Raw genomic sequence first — 12,393 nt, forward strand, 5'->3', positions numbered from 1 at the left:
AGTCAGCGGACGCCATTGTCCAAATATTTTAAAGTTTCTGGTCCCCGTGTGGTGGTTGAGCAAATGGAACCTGACGTACTCATGGATATCATGACTTCCTCCCAGACCTCTACTGTGAGCACCACTCCAAGCAGCAGCAGCAGCAGCAGCAGCCAACATCCCACGCTTGTTGTGACATCCACCCCAGCACCCACTGGTCAGCAGCCCTCCCAGGATGACAGCGTTCTGTCCCTCAGTCCGGCTTCTGGGAACCTGCTGATGCAAGAAGCTCAGGACTTACTGGGGACTGATGTGGCAGAGATTGAGATCGGGCCACAATCACAAGCGTTGTTGAGTTCTGGTGATGAAGAAGAGGGGTCTGTGTCTGGGGATGTAGGGACAGAAGAGGAGGCGGTGGAGTCAGAGGAAGAGCTGGATTATGAAGATGCTGCTGATGATGACGACGTTGTGGACCCTAACTATGTGCAGCCTGCTGAGTCCGTGGAAGAATGGTCAGAGGCAGAGCAGGATGACGAGTCACCTCGGCCTAGGCAAGGATATCGCCATATGTCAGGCAGGGGCAGGGGCATCGGCAGCAGTGGGCGTGGAGGAAGTAGACAGGACACTGCTTCAGCCGGCACCACCACCATGCAACCCCCGGCAACTACTACCACACATTGTTCCGCTGCACCCTCTGCTAGTGGGGGCCGCAGTAAATTAAAGTCACCAGTGTGGGATTGCTTTGAGGAATGTACTGATGACAAAAGGTATGCGGTGTGCAGGTTATGCAGCAAAAGATTGAGCCGTGGGAAAAGTCTGAGCAAGATGGGTACCTCATCCCTCCAGGGCCACCTGAGAAGCCGCCACTGCCGCGAGTATGCGGACTTTAAGAGGAAGCAGGCACTGCTGGCAGGGGTTCCTGAGAGCAGAAGGCCCACCAGCGCAGCAGCATCATCCCTCCCTCAGGGTCGTGAATCCCCCACAGCAGCAGCAGTAGTAGCACGCAAGCGCTCTTCCACCTCGGCTACTCAGGACACAGACATTGAGGCTGGCAGCCAGTGTTCGTCTCTCTCCTCTGTCTCCCCTGCATCCCAGCGTCGTCAGACCCTGCTGAGCGACACCTTTCAGGGTCTGACCAAGCCTCTGCCTCCAAGCCACAGGCGGACCTGCAAACTAAATGGCTTGCTGGCCCGGGCCATGGCATCACAGCTGCTTCCCTACTCCCTGGTGCAGGAGGGGAGCGCCATGCGGACGCTGCTCCAATTTGGCATCCCCGAGTGGCAAGTCCCCAGTCGCCACTATTTCAGCAGGAGCGCGATCCCAGCACTCCACAAGTTTGCGGTGGAAAACGTGGCCCGTTCCCTGGACTACTCTGTGGGCAAGTGGGTCCACGTGACCATGGACTCGTGGAGTAGCAGATTTGGGACAGGTCGCTACCTGTCCTTTACGGCCCACTGGGTGACACTGATGGAAGGGAGAGAGGACAAGAGCGCATCAGCCCAGCTAGTGGTGCCACCACACGGGATCAGGGGGGATACAGAAGGGTCCTGTCACGAGACTCCCTCTGCACCCGGAAAGCAAGCCCGCCTCGGCAGCAGCAGCGCCAAGCCTCGGCACTGCCAAGCCCTTTTAAAATTGGTGACCCTGGGGAAGGAGAGGCTTACGGCCACCAACATCTTGGCCGCCCTCAGGAAGCAGGAGCGGAGGTGGCTGACCCCCAGAGGCCTGGAAGTGGGGTATGTGGCAGCCGATAACGGGGCCAACCTGGTGGCAGCAGTGCAGCAGGGAAACCTCCAGCACATCCCCTGCTTGGCCCACGTGCTCAATCTTGTGGTGCAGCGCTTCTTGCGCACCTACCAGGGGATGAGCGAGCTGCTGCAGGATGCCCGGGTGGTGGTACGCTTTTTCCGCCTGCCAGCCACTGCCTCTGCACTCTTGTCCACCTTACAGCAGCAGTATGGAAGGCCACAACACCGGATGATCATCGACATGCCAGTTTGCTGGAATTCGACTCTGGCCATGTTGGAGCGGCTGTGTCAGCACAGGCTGGCTCTTAGGGCCTACATGCTATACCCAAGTGTCCCCAGCAACCAGCAAGTCCCCATGATTACTGCCACTCAGTGGACACTGATGCAGCAAGTATGCCTGGTGCTGAGTCCCTTCCTGGAGGCAACCAAGATGGTCAGTGAGGAGCGGGCCTCTGTGTGCCAGTGGGTGCCCTTGGTTTGTCTACTGGAGCAGGCAATGGTCAATTTAATTGAGTGTGGGGATGAAGCCCTGAGGCAGTTGGAAGAACAGGAGCAGATGGCAGCACAGTCCAGCTCAGAGGAAGGCTCACAGCAGGTAGTGGAAGAGTTGGAGGTCCCTAACCTGAATGAGGAGGAGGAGGAGGAGCAGAGTGCAGCAGGCGTTGTACGTGGATGGCGGTTTGAGGAGGACAACGACATGGCACAGGAAGAGGACAGGCATGCGTTATGGGACAATGGCGAGGACGAGGAAGATCTTGCTGGCAGGGCCCACTTGTTTCCCATGGCTGTGCACATGTTGCACTGCCTTCGCAGGGATCCCCAGGTGATCCAGATGCATTCAAGGGAGGACATCTGGATTACCTTGATGCTTGATCCCCATCTGAAGGGGAAGCTGGGAGACTTAATGACGCCATCCACCACCAAGCAACGCACAAGGGAGTTGAAGGAGGCCCTAGTGCGCAGACTACTGGAAGCATTCCCCCAGCCTTCCACCCCCACTGTAACTGCTCTGCCAAGCCAGCAAGAGGTGCCTGCCATTGCCACTAGCAGCACAACAACAACCACCAGCAGCAGCAGCAGCAACTGGCGCCCCGGAGACCTGAAGAGCCTAAGCAAGAGCCTGTATGCAGTGCAGCAGCCCAGAACAGAGGTGCCCGCCACAGCATCCACCACCAACCAGCACAAGCAACGACTGACCACCATGGTGTCTGACTATATGGGGTCATTCAGCGGGCTCAATGACACCGACAGCCCCGTGGACCCCTTGGAGTACTGGGTCAAGAGACTGGACATCTGGAGCGAGCTTTCCCAGTATGCCCTGGAACTCCTATCCTGCCCTCCTTCCAGTGTCCTCTCAGAGAGATGCTTTAGTGCGGCCGGTGGCGTGGTCACAGAGAAGCGCTCTCGGCTCTCCCACGCCTCTGTGGACAAACTCACCTTCCTGAAAATCAACCAGGCTTGGGTGGAAGGTGAGTTCCTGGCCCCTATTGTCGGACACAGGGGGACATGAAGTGGCTGCTGCATGTGCTGTTGTTAACTATGCCTGCCTTTATAAAGACAGTTACTACCTGCCTAGTGCCTACCTTGGTTAATTTTTTGGTGTTATGGTACTACTACCAGTAAGTTGCCATGGTCCTCCTTCTGAGCTGCTGAACTGACCGCCCGCTTTGTCCTCCTGACTCAGTCGCTACTACACTCTGCGTTCACACTGCCCGGGTCACTGGGTGCATTTAATTTTTTGGCCAGCACTATGACGCTGTGCTACTACTACTACCACCAGTATGTTGCCATGGTCCTTCTGTGCTGCTGAACTGACCGCCCGCATTGTCCTCCTCCTCTTGACTCAGTCGCTTCCACCAATGTACTCTGTCTGCGTTATCACTGCCCGGGTCACCGGGTGCATTTAATTTTTTGGCCAGCACTATGACGCTGTGCTGCTACTACTAACACCAGTATGTTGCCATGGTCCTTCTGTGCTGCTGCTGCTGCTGAACTGAACGCCCGATTTGTCCTCCTCCTCCTCCTCCTGACTCAGTCGCTACCACGGTACCACCAATGCACTGTCTGCGTTATCACTGCCCGGGTCACCGGGTGCATTTAATTTTTTGGCCAGCACTATGACGCTGTGCTGCTACTACTACCACCAGTATGTTGCCATGGTCCTTCTGTGCTGCTGCTGCTGCTGCTGCTGCTGAACTGAACGCCCGCTTTGTCCTCCTCCTCCTCCTCCTGACTCTACCACGGTACCACCGCTACCACGGTACCACCAATGCACTCTGTCTGCGTTATCACGGCCCGGGTCACCGGGTGCATTTAATTTTTTGGCCAGCACTATGACACTGTGCTACTACTACTACCGCCCGCATTGTCCTCCTCCTCCTGACTCAGTCGCTTCCACCAATGTACTCTGTCTGCGTTCACACTGCCCGGGTCACCGGGTGCATTTAATTTTTTGGCCAGCACTATGACGCTGTGCTGCTACTACTACCACCAGTATGTTGCCATGGTCCTTCTGTGCTGCTGAATTGACCGCCGGCATTGTCCTCCTCCTCCTGGTTGGTGGTGGATGCTGTGGCGGGCACCTCTGTTATCCTCCTCCTGACTCAGTCGCTTCCCACTGCTGCACTCTGTGTTCACACTGCCCGGGTCACCGGGTGCATTTAATTTTTTGGCCAGCACTATGACGCTGTGCTGCTACTACTACCACCAGTATGTTGCCATGGTCCTTCTGTGCTGCTGCTGCTGAACTGAACGCCCGCTTTGTCCTCCTCCTCCTCCTCCTGACTCTACCACGGTACCACCGCTACCACGGTACCACCAATGCACTCTGTCTGCGTTATCACGGCCCGGGTCACCGGGTGCATTTAATTTTTTGGCCAGCACTATGACACTGTGCTACTACTACTACCACCAGTATTGTCCTCCTCCTCCTGACTCAGTCGCTTCCACCAATGTACTCTGTCTGCGTTCACACTGCCCGGGTCACCGGGTGCATTTAATTTTTTGGCCAGCACTATGACGCTGTGCTGCTACTACTACCACCAGTATGTTGCCATGGTCCTTCTGTGCTGCTGAATTGACCGCCGGCATTGTCCTCCTCCTCCTGACTCACTCGCTTCCACCAATGTACTCTGTCTGCGTTCACACTGCCCAGGTCACCGGGTGCATTTAATTTTTTGGCCAGCACTATGACGCTGTGCTGCTACTACTACTACCAGTATGTTGCCGTGGTCCTTCTGTGCTGCTGAACTGACCGCCCGCATAGTCCTTCTCCTGACTCAGTCGCTACCACCACTGCACTCTGCGTTCACACTGCCCGTGTCCACTGACAACTCTGCTGCGATGTCATTGCTAATTGCTGCAAAAAAAAACAAAAAAAATTACAAAAACCTCTCTGGGGCCTTTTTGGCGTCAGCCACTCATCCTCCTCCAGCGGTACCTTCGCCGCCAAGTGCCATTGGAACTCGCCTTCACCTCTTTGACTGCTTAACGCGTATATCCCTTTTTAAAACCACTTATTACCAATTAATAGCCCCATTTAAAGTGTTGATTTCACTTTAAAATCCATTTTCTCTAGAAAAAATTTTTGGGGGGAATTTTTTATGTTGAAGTTATGTTGCCCCTTATCACCTCGATAATCCATGCAATTTGGGGGATTGTAGCATGTATGGGGGCTTTGTTATTAACGTTAAAAGAAAATCCGCCTCCGGGCGGGAATCCACGCGTGATTACGCCATTCACGGCAGAAAATCCGCGTGGTTGCGTGGACACGGACGAAAATCCGCATGCGGCGGGGCCGAATGCGGATTTTTTTTTGCAACCACGCGGATTGCCGAATTCGTGGATGAGGCACATCCGAGCATCCCTGGCGGTATGTACCTATGCCAATCTATTTTTGGAATGTTGAGAAGAAGAACACAAGCAATGCCTCTCCTTTGAAACATTCTCCTACAGTCAGCCCATCATGCTACGAGCTTGGAAAACTTCAAATGTTCTCTCAAACACAATTGTTTAGACAAGCCTATAATTTGCTATAGATAGCATTGGGAGTTTACTGCCTCATCCGCTAACCCCTGTGCCTATTCCCTAATTTGTTGTAGTAAAGTAGGGCTTAGCAACCCTGTCCTCAAGTACCACCAACAGTGCATGTTTTCTGGCAATCCAAAGAGGTAGATAATCAGCTCTGCAGAGACACTAACTACCCCACCTCTGAATGGTTGTAGTTTTCTGGAACACATGTACTGTTGCGGGTACTTAAGAACAGGGTTGGGAAGCCCTGCAGTAAAGCATTCTTGATGTCAGTAGCAGTACATTCTTTTTGACAAAGAACCCAATGTCTGCTTCATATGCCTTTGCAACACCTAGAAATAGCAAAATATGTCAGTTATGCAGTAAGAGTTATTGGCCCATATGCAATTAACTTTTTCTCCTGAATTTTCTCCTAGGTGATATATGTCATAAAATGCCTTTTGAAGCCACCAACAAGCAAGAAAATGCTCAAAATATATTTAATAGTACTTTTACACGAACTTTTGGGTACTTTTTCAATTGTAAAATGCAGAAAATGTATTTTAAAGAGAAGATGAAAATTATCTCCTAGGAGATAACTCAAGTGAAAAATGTAATTGCATATGGGCCATTCTTTCTGCATCATCTTTTGGTTCAATAGCTTTAGAGAAAATATCCAAACTGGCATTAATTTCAGTACAACCCTCATATATTCATTTTCATGTTAAACTTTACAGAGCTACAGTTTATTTGTGCTGGAACAGTTTAATATATTCTACTACAAAAGTTAAGCACTAGTCTGGTTGTGTTACAATACTTTTGCTGACCACTGTTTTTAAAAAGGATGAGATGAAAGCAATACGCTACTACTTTAAAATTGTTTCATAGATCTCACTTACCTTTTTTGTTTTTAATTAACATTTGCTGCATTCTCTTATCACAAAAGATTAATCATTTCATTAAAACCCTGCCAGCATTAGACAATATCATTATAAACTACAGGACAGATTTGTCTGATTTTTTTTGTGGTCACTTTGATCTGTTTACATATCTACTATGCATTCATGTACCTTTAGTCTGTAAATTATTTAACTACTTTTAACTACTTTTTAATAAACTGGATTCCATAATGAACTTTTTAAATCCACGTGACTCTGATGCTATATTCAAAACCACACATTACTGTAAAAGAACACCTAATAGTCTTACCAAAATGTATTAGAAATTGTAACAATTAGGAGTGTATTAATAAATAGAAATAGGACTATACCCGTGTATATGTCTCACTAACAATAACAGTAAAGTGAAACATCCACCTGTTCTTAAAGTGGACCTCCATTCTACAAAGCAAAATCCTGCAGCGGCACGGCCCATGTGAGCCCCCAGGCAACTGTTGGGGCAATATTTACCTCACTGACTCTACTACAATTACCATTTTCAAACTTACCCATACCCATGTCTATACTAATCTCCCCCACTGTAACTGATTCAACAATTTGTGCAAGCCTGTGCAAGTATATATATATATATATATATATATATATATATATATATATATATATATATATATATATATATATACACGGTATATATCCCTACTTATGAACGGCTTAAATTACGTTGGTGGTATGTTCACTACACAGCTGTAAGCAGATTAACAAGCGCAAAGTCTTACTGCACAATAGGAGAGCATAGTGAAATGCATCACATGCAATGCATTATGCTCTACTCATCGTGCGTAGGACTTTATGTATGATATTTTGCTTGCTGCAGTTTAGTGGATATACCCTAGGGTTTCATACATACAATGTTTTATACAAACAAAGTTGTCTTCATGTACAAAATGTACTGCACTGTTTTTGTTATTACATGTTACACTATTGTATACTCTGTTGTGATAAGTTAACCGGATCCGGACCGACGCCGTTGAAATCTACATCCTGCTTGTTGCTGTGTGGATCTGACAGGACGAAGATTTCAAGCATTGTTGCCATGCGGTTCCGCTGCTCCCGCCGCTGTCTTCCCCCCGCAGATCACTTGCCCTGCTGTCTATATGACGGCAGAGCTGTGTAAACCGGTCAGGAGACAATTTCATTGTCTCTTGACCCTGTCATAACTGTAAGCCAATAGAGATGGTCTGAATAGTTCACCGGCAAGCATATTTGGCGAAGTTTGTGTATTCGCGCTCGCCGGGAGTGGCGAGTAGTGTTGGGCGAACACCTAGATGTTCGGGTTCGAGAACATTCGCCGAACATCGCCGCGATGTTCGGGTGTTCGCGCCGAACTCCGAACATAATGGAAGTCAATGGGGACCCGAACTTTCGTGCTTTTTAAAGCTTCCTTACATGCTACATACCCCGAATTTGCAGGGTATGTGCACCTTGGGAGTGGGTACAAGAGGAAAAAAAATATTTGAAAAGAGCTTATAGTTTTTGAGAAAATTGATTGTAAAGTTTCAAAGGAAAAACTGTCTTTTAAATGTGGAAAATGTCATGTTTCTTTGCACAGGTAACATGCTTTTTGTCGCCATGCAGTTATACATGTAATACAGAGAAGAGGTTCCAGGAAAAGGGACCGGTAACGCTAACCCAGCACCAGCAGCAGCACACGTGATGGAACAGGAGGAGGAGACGCAGGAGGAGAAGGCCACGCTTTGTGAGACACAACAACCCAGGCCTTGCATGAGGACAAGAAGCGTGCAGATAGCATGCTTTTTACCGCCATGCAGTCATAAATGTAATAAAGATAAGAGGTTCAATAAACAGGGACCACGCGCCAGCAACGCTAACCCAGCAGCAGCAGACGTGATGGAACAGGAGGAGGCGCAGGAGGAGAAGGCCACGCTTTGAGACACAACAACCCAGGCCTTGCATGAGGACAAGAAGCGTGCGGATAGCATGCTTTGTACCGCCATGCAGTCATAAATGTAATAAAGATAAGAGGTTCCATAAACAGGGACCGGCAACGCTAACCCAGCAGCAGCAGCAGCAGCAGCACACGTGATGGAACAGGAGGAGGCGCAGGAGGAGAAGGCCACGCTTTTTGAAACACAACAACCCAGGCCTTGCATGAGGACAAGGAGCGTGCGGATAGCATGCTTTTTACCGCCATGCAGTCATAAATGTAATAAAGGTAAGAGGTTCCATAAACAGGGACCGTCACCAGCAACGCTAACCCAGCAGCAGCAGCAGCAGCAGCAGACGTGATGGAACAGGTGGAGGCGCAGGAGGAGAAGGCCACGCTTTTTGAGACACAACAACCCAGGCCTTGCATGAGGACAAGAAGCGTGCGGATAGCATGCTTTGTACCGCCATGCAGTCATAAATGTAATAAAGATAAAAGGTTCTATAAACAGGGACCGGCAACGCTAACCCAGCAGCAGCAGCAGCAGCACACGTGATGGAACAGGAGGAGGCGCAGGAGGAGAAGGCCACGCTTTTTGAGACACAACAACCCAGGCCTTGCATGAGGACAAGAAGCGTGCGGACAGCATGCTTTGTACCGCCATGCAGTCATAAATGTAATAAAGATAAGAGGTTCCATAAACAGGGACCGTCACCGGCAACGCTAACCCAGCAGCAGCAGCAGCAGCAGCAGCAGACCTGATGGAATAGGAGGAGGCGCAGGAGGAGAAGGCCACGCTTTTTGAGACACAACAACACAGGCCTTGCATGAGGACAAGAAGCGTGCGGATAGCATGCTTTGTACCGCCATGCAGTCATAAATGTAATAAAGATAAGAGCTTCCATAAACAGGGACCGGCAACGCTAACCCAGCAGCAGCAGCACACGTGATGGAACAGGAGCAGGCGCAGGAGGAGAAGGCCATGCTTTTTGAGACACAACAACACAGGCCTTGCATGAGGACAAAAAGCGTGCGATTATAGCAGCAATGCTTTTTGCCGCCATGCAGTCATAAATGTAATACAGATGAGAGGTTCAATAAACAGGGACCGGAAACGCTAAACCATCCCAGATGTTCATTGGTCATGTTACTTGGTTGGGGTCCTGGAGTGTTGCGTAGTCGTTTCCAATCCAGGATTGATTCATTTTCATTTGAGTCAGACGGTCTGCATTTTCTGTGGAGAGGCGGATACGCCGATCTGTGACGATGCCTCCGGCAGCACTGAAACAGCGTACAAGCCAGCACCTCTATTGCGTACATTGCCAGTTCGTGCCAGGTGTCTAGCTTCATGCCCGGTTTCAGGTCCAGCGGTGCCAGCCACAAATCCGTCTGTTCCTTTATTCCCCTCCAAATGTCCTCCCCTGTGTGCTGCTTATCCCCAAGGCAGATCAGCTTCAGCAACGCTTGCTGACGCATGCCAACAGCTGTGCTGCACTGCTTCCACGATCCTACTGCTGCTGGTGCTGGGTTAGCGTTTCCGGGTGAGGTACAGCTTTGAGATGCGTTGGAGGAGAAGGAGTCAGAGAGGTAGGTGCTGCTGTTGTTATCCAGTGGGAGGGACGGCGGTGCAGCTGTTTGCGGCGTGGGCAACACCCGCGCCGTAGCAGGTGAGGAATCGCTGCCAGGCTCCACAAGGTTTACCCAGTGCGCGGCAAGGGAGATGTATCGACCCTGGCCGAACGCACTCGTCCAGGTGTCAGTGGTAAGGTGAACCATGCAGGCAACGGCATTCTTCAAGCTTCGGGTTATTTTGCTGACCACGTGCTCATGCAACTCAGGCACTGCAGAGCGCGCAAAGTGGTAGCGGCTTGGAACCACGTAACGTGGGATGGCCACTGACATCATGCCCTTGAAGCTGTTTGTCTCCACCACTCGATATGGCAGCATTTCGCAGGCCAGAAGATTGGCTATGCTGGCTGTTACTGCCACGGCCCGGGGGTCATTTGCTGGCAATTTCCTCTTGCGCTCAAACATCTCCGAGACAGACAACTGAACCGTAGGGCTGCACACCGAAGGGCTGTTGGTTGTTGTGTTTGATGAACACGGGGAGACCTCAAGAGCACTACTCCGGAAAGTGACAGTGTCAGCGTCATCTGATGTTTGTGAATGTTGTGAACCACGCAATGGCTGGGCTACTGCTGCTGCTGGGGCGGGTCTGGTGGTGAGTCTGGTGAACCCAACCGAGGCAGTGTTGCTGGTGGTACCCTGTCCTGCCGCGTTTGCCCACAGAGTGGGATGTTTGGATAGCATGTGGCGGCTCATGCTGGTGGTGGAGAGGTTGTTAATACTTTTCCCCCTGCTCAGGCGGGTCTTGCACACCTTGCAAATCGCCATGGTAACATCCTCAGTGCAGTCTTCAAAGAAAGCCCAGACTTTGGAGCACCTGCCTTGCTGGCGATTTCTGTTTGCGCCTCTTTTGCCTCTCACTTGAACTTCCACGCTTGTGGTGCCTGAAATTGCGCGCCGCCTACCTTGTGGCACAAGGCGAACTCGTGCAGCAGTGGGTTCTTCAACAGACTCATCTGTGCTGCTGCTACGACGGCGATGTTCTCGTTCACAAACAAAATCTGGGTCTATGTCCACATTGTCCCTACCCTCCTCTTCCATCTCCTCAAACTCGTCATATGTCATTGTGGGGGGCCGCCGCCGTGGAGTAGAGCTCCCCAGAACAACCTCTGCGCAGCTCACTCCAACGTCGTCTGGTTATCTGGCAGTTGTGTGCGTGGTGTCGCTGCCGGTTGTGTCAGCTTTGTGCCCACTGGATCCTTGTAACTGGCTGAGGACTCGGACCTCGTGCGTGATGTGCTGGTGCTGCTTAACCCACTGCTGGACGCTTGAAAGGTCATCCAAGTAATTATCTGGTCCTGTTCTTTTGGATCTGTGAGGGTGGTTGTCCTGGACAACATGGGCGGTATTGAGTGGGTTTTCTTGGGTGCTCCCCTGTGGCCTGTACGTGAACCGTCAGGGGAAACACCTCTTCCCTTGCCCCTCCCTCTTTCACCGGATTTCTTCCTCATTTCACTTATCCTTAAAGTACACGCTGACTGGCAGCAGTACAGTGGCAGTACAGAAATGCTATACAGTGGTGGGTGAGCGGTGTACCACTATTGCCAGCAGCGACACAGAGCACAATGCTATACAGTGGCGGGTGAGCCGTGTACTACTGTTCCCAGCAGACACAGAGTGGCAGTAAACACAATGCTATATAGTGTGGCTGAGCCGTGTACACAGAGTGGCAGTAAACACAATGCTATATAGTCTGCTATATAGTCACCCCGAACGGGGTGATGTTCTGCAGAACCCGAACAGTGGCGAACACTGTTCGCCCAACACTACTGGGAACGCAGATTTGAGTACCTAAACACACGATACAACATGTTTTCCGGGGTCGGACTCTGAGGCACATACAGATGGTCCCGATCATCATCCTCATCATACAACTCTTCTCCTGAGTCTGACCCACCCACCACCTCTGCCACCCCAACATCCCCAGACACAGACCCCTCATCGTCCTCAACATTAACTTGGGATGCTGGCCTGAGCCAGACCTCCTCCTCCACATCAGGCCCCATCATCTCCTCAATGGCAGCCCTCATTAATCGCTCTGGGGACGGACCGATGGACACAACGTTCTCCTCTGGGGAGGGCTGCTGCTGACCACTGGCTGCTGGGGTGGATGTTATAGCTTGCGTGGGGCGTTGGCTGTTGCTGTTGTTGGGAGTGCTGCTCACAGCGGAGGTCTCTGAGGAACTCA

General features: G+C 51.0%; 1 long non-coding RNA gene across 1 annotated transcript in view; it reads right to left on the reverse strand.

Moving 5' to 3' along the window:
• Positions 1-12,393, reverse strand: part of LOC137544234 (uncharacterized) — a 314,438-nt gene that overhangs the window by 169,965 nt on the left and 132,080 nt on the right. The gene's annotated exons all lie outside the window — the stretch shown is intronic.

Source organism: Hyperolius riggenbachi, chromosome 2, assembly GCF_040937935.1.
Source record: "Hyperolius riggenbachi isolate aHypRig1 chromosome 2, aHypRig1.pri, whole genome shotgun sequence".
NCBI classification, from domain to species: Eukaryota; Metazoa; Chordata; class Amphibia; order Anura; family Hyperoliidae; genus Hyperolius; species Hyperolius riggenbachi.